At 43.7% G+C, this 5,029-nt stretch overlaps 1 long non-coding RNA gene across 1 annotated transcript; it reads left to right on the top strand.

Moving 5' to 3' along the window:
- Positions 1-676: 676 nt before the first annotated feature.
- On the top strand, positions 677-4,178 carry LOC135236890 (uncharacterized). The gene is made up of 2 exons (XR_010324699.1): positions 677-784; positions 3,018-4,178. It is a non-coding gene; the product is annotated as an uncharacterized LOC135236890 (long non-coding RNA).
- The last annotated feature ends 851 nt before the right edge of the window (positions 4,179-5,029 follow it).

The following is a 5,029-nucleotide window of genomic DNA, read 5'->3' as shown; positions in this document are numbered from 1 at the left end:
TCCTTTTTAGCGAATGAAATGCACGCTCAATTTAAGTCCGGTGACTGACCTGACGAGTCCAAAACTTTCCGCTTGGCACTACCTTCTCCATATTTCACAGACGAGGAGGTCGTTTTGGATCATGAGCTGTTCCTTGTTTTTCCACTTTTCTCCACACTTTCTGGTGCTCTGGCAAATGGTTATTCAGCTCTCATCTGTCCATAAAACTTTGTTTCAGAACTCTGACTCATCTCTGTATTTTTTGGCAAATTCTAATCTGGCCTTTCGATTCCTGCTGCTGCTGAGAGATCTGCATCTTGCAGTGTGGCCTCTGTAATTCTGCCCTCAAAGTATTCTGTGTAAGTTGGCTTGTGATATTTGCACCCATGCCCTCTTGACACCATTGTGCGTGTTTGCGTGTGTGTTTGTGTGTGTGTTCCACAATTTACAAGCAGGGGCGTAGATAGTGGGGTGTTCTACATGGCCTTGTCACAGTAGCCTAATGTCATCTATATGGTGATACTGCCCACTTACCCTCATCCTTTATGGAAATTAAGTTTCTTACCCGTTTCCACCTCCCATGGCAGATTTGAAAGGGTTGGACTTTCCTGAAAAAAAAACCAGGAAGAGTAAATATTAATCTCTCCTCTTACTGAACCCCAAAGTGTAAAGTCCTTTCTGTGGCCTCAGACTACAGATAGACGACACATGATTGGTCGGTAAGCAACAACAAGTTAAATATTTGGACATGTGTCTGTTCTTACAACCTTTGCATGAACTATCTTGCACATTTGCGGAGGCTGAGGTGAGTTTCCTCACCTCCTTCCTTAACTGTAAATCTCTTTGATAGCCATGAAAGCGCTATATACAGTAAATTAGGTGCATGCTCCTCACTGAGCTTTACTCAGATAAAGTAGTTTATCCATGTTGAGTGAACTCAGACCATTACAACTTAGTAAGAATGAGTTATTACAACTTAAATTCGCACAGAAATTGAAAACAGGACAACTTGTTCAGATCGGAGGAAATTTGTTGTGTCGAATCAACTTTATTGAGAAATATGCAGAAATATGACGCCAGGCCAGCGTTATATAATGAGTTCAATAAAAATGAAATCAAAACACAAGTTCTCTCAGCAGGATCTAGGCCACCGTTTTCGATGAATCTTGAACAAAATTTGATCGGTGAACAAAAATTTGAATATCAAGTTAAATGATCCTCCAGCACAGTTTAGTATTAACCTGCCCACTCCTGGCCCACGCACAGAGATCAAGATCGACATGAGTCAACAAGTAATGTATTATCACAATGATGCACCCGCTGTGTGCTCACCAAAAGGAAAACTAACCTTACATCTTTTTGTACAAAATACGTAACTATATTAGCTATATATCACTATATTAGCGGCAGTGTGGAACAGTGGGTAAGGAACTGGATTTGTAACCTAAAGGTCACAGGTCAATTCCTGGGTAGGACACTGCCGTTGTACCCTTGAGCACAGTACATAACCTGCACTGCTTCAGTATATATCCAGCTGCATAAATGGATACAATGTAAAGTGCTATGTAAAAGTTGTGTAAGTCGCTCTGGATAAGAGTGTCTGCTAAATGCCTGTAATGTAATATGAAGTAAACCCTTCATCTACTGAAACACATTTACACAACTTTGTATCAGCTTGAATGAAAGCGAAAACACTGCTTGAACTCTCAGTGTACGAGAGAGCATCGTGCAGTTAACAGGCTTCTCGCGGTAAAACATTTACAGGGTGTTCATGTCTGTTTTTCTCCGCTGTTTCTTTCCTGACACGAAACTGGCCCAAGACACTGCAGATGAGTCACCGCCGAACGTGACAGCAATATCTTTTTTGCGCGCAACACTTCCTGGAAGCGCGTACGATACTCCCCTTTGACGCGAACTTTGAAAAACAACCCCCGTGCGCTTGAAAGGGCCGTGTATTCATCGCTAGCGAACGTGAAGGATTTTCCGCAGCTCTGTTAGCTAACGTCGTGACGGACTTACTGTCAAGAAGCGACACAAACAAATGCATGCGTATCACGTGTGTACATGTTTCCCTGTGATAACTTCCAAGTTGTATTACGGGACGTCACAGGTGTCAGACGTACTGTGATTCAGTGACTCAGTTTCTCTGCCTCGAGCTGTGTTTTATGTATTGAAGACGTTAAAACCAGACACCCGGAGGCAGCAGAACGGAGAGGTCTGGTTGGTGTACAGGATCTTGTTACTTTTTGAAGACATAACAGAGCTTAGCTACCTGATAGGCCAGCACCAATGTTTTGAATTTGATGCAAGTGGAGACTGGTAGCCAGTGGAGTGGGATGAAGAGGGGAGTGACGTGGCTGAGGCTGGGGAGGCGGTAGATCAGATGAGCAGCGGCATTCCGGATGAGCTGCAGACGTTGTAACAGTCAGTTTGGTTGTATGGTCCTTTCAGTGCCTCCTAGTTTGATTTAGCGTAGGTTGGGTCAGAGTAATGTTCACTGTGTGAACTGGACTTAATGTGTTCATGGCCATGAATAACTGTTACAAAGTGAGTATTGTACCTTATCGGACCTGTGCTTTGTAGTTGCTCCAATGACCTTCGGTATGCACTTATTGTACGTCGCTTTGGATAAAAGTCTCTGACAAATAAATGCAATGTAAAGGCATTGTATGTGTGTGTGTTACGTGAGCAGGAAGTGTGCGTGTGGACGCAGAGAAAAGGGCCCATGGGATGGCTGGCTAACGAGCTCTGTATATCGCTGTATCCGTTGTACATCCACATTTGCTATTCCAATAAAATACTACTGTTCCCCATCAATCGAACTAGCTTCAAAGTTTGAAGGTAGATGCATAGGGTGCGTTCCAACTGCTTAGTTTTTTACCTCCTTTTTTCCTTTCTTGTCTCCTTTCCTAGTACGGAACGACAAACAGATAAAAAATATGTGAAACTGACAACTGGAATCACACATTGTGAACGTGGGCTCATTCCATTTGCTTATTTTATCTCCTTGCTTCCTTGCTTCCTTTCCTTGCTCTTAGCTCCACCCATCGAAGGACGCAAGGAAAGGACACACGGATGAAGGAATCAAGGAAACACGTATAGGGCAATTGGAAAGTCTTTTTTTCTTTTACAGACATGAGAGATGGGGAGAGGCGGATCCACAGGTGGATCATTATACACCTTCCGAAAAAATACTTCCGCATTTCCTTGCTCCAAGCCCCCAGCTCCTTGAATGAGCATTTGGGTTGGAATGCCCTTAAAGATGGTGCACCTCAATCGATTTCCAGGTCTGTCAAGGACCACGGGAACAAGGGATGAATAAAATAAGAGATTTGAATGCACCCGTGATGACAACGCATGAGTTCAGATGTAAATTTAACATATTTTTGACTCGTTCGAACTTCCGTACCAGGAAAGGAGGCGAGGGAAGGAAGCAAGGAGGTGAGAAAATAAGCAGGCGGAAAGCACCGAAAGAGGCCAGAGGTTGCAGTAGCCCAGGCGGGAGATGAGCAACCCTTGGAATTACAGCTAACGAGTTGTGAAACGCTACAAGAAATTGTGAAACCTTGAGTTTGTTAAACAGTGCTGACTTATACAGTCCTCCTTAGTATTTTGAGTAATGTATGCATTTTTGGACACAAGATATACTGAATTACTGTGTGCAACTTCAGGTTTTATATCTGTAATGGAACACGCAAACTATATTTACAGTACTATTTTACTGGTTGTATTTTCTGGGCTTGTAGTCACAGTTAGAGGTACAGTCTACCAACAACTCTACGAGTGAGTATCTTGGTAGAGTCAGCTTCTAACAGTTTTGACAACACATCATTTGCCACAGCACATACCAAAGAAGCTTTCTGTCAGAACAGTGGAGACAGGGGAAACCTTATGGGAAGATAGCCTTCTAAATGGGAAATCATAACGAGATCTCATGTCGAGAATAGTTGCTAAATTATTGACCTTTAATGCAAACATTGCCCTCTCACAAAAACAGAATCTGACAGTGAAAGCTTCTATTTGTCAACTGATACACAACATCTGTCATAATGCTTGTGAATTGGATCCAGGTTTTTGAGTTTGTATCACAGTAGTGCATATCGAGAATATCCTGTACATTCCTATATGAATGAATAATGGAACATAGGCTAAATTAATATGTCAGCTAAAAAACAAAATAAAGTTGTTGTTTTTGTTCATGCACATTTCCACAGTGAAATCATTTACAACACATAAGGAACACTGGTATGTAAGCAGTTCCCACTGATATTTCTTTGTCACCATAGAGTAAGAGAACAAAATAATGTATTATTACCAGAACTCTAAAACAACCAGTTTGATCTTTATGAGAAGTTCTTATAGCTGACAATGTGCATAGATGGCCCTGCGATAGACCGACGACCTGTACAGGGTGTATTCCTGCCTCCTGCCCAATGCATGTTTGGATAGGCTTCAGCATCCCACCCCATGACCCTGCCCAGCAGTAAGTGGGTATAGATAATGGATGGATGGATCTATCCTTGAACAGTTGTCAAGGGCAGCTTCTTTGGTTAAAACAGGGCTACCCGGTCAGTCCTGAAGTGACCATATTCAGTCAACCACTCAAAGAACCGATGCCTTTGTTCAACCACAAAGGTCAGGCGGTTTATCGCCTTTCGGGAACAAAGGCTTGCGGCTAGTCCTTTTGGATTGGCGAGCGGTTCCTGGTTCAGTGGGAAAGTGTCTGACGAGAACGCACGTACTCGGCAGTGTCATTTCCCCCCCCGGCGTTCTACCTCGAAACCACAATGGCAATCACGGTCCACTGAATCAGACGCAGCTTCCCACCGCTCCATTCATGTGGGTGGAAGGAAGACATTCACTGGTCCCGAAGCAGGATCCAGCGGGAGGGAGAGCCCCCCCCCCCCCTCCCCGGAGTACTTCACGGCCGGTTCGTTCTTGACCTCAACATCGGTGATGATCACAGATTTCCTAGTCCACTGTTCTGTCGAGTCAAAGCTCTGAAGGCTGAATTCTCCACTGGTGCCTCTAGGTGGGACTAGAACCTAGG

Source organism: Anguilla rostrata, chromosome 12 (assembly GCF_018555375.3).
Source record: "Anguilla rostrata isolate EN2019 chromosome 12, ASM1855537v3, whole genome shotgun sequence".
Taxonomy (NCBI): Eukaryota; Metazoa; Chordata; class Actinopteri; order Anguilliformes; family Anguillidae; genus Anguilla; species Anguilla rostrata.
The sequence above is the reverse complement of the archived record's forward strand: the minus strand, read 5'-3'. Positions and strand labels throughout refer to the sequence as shown.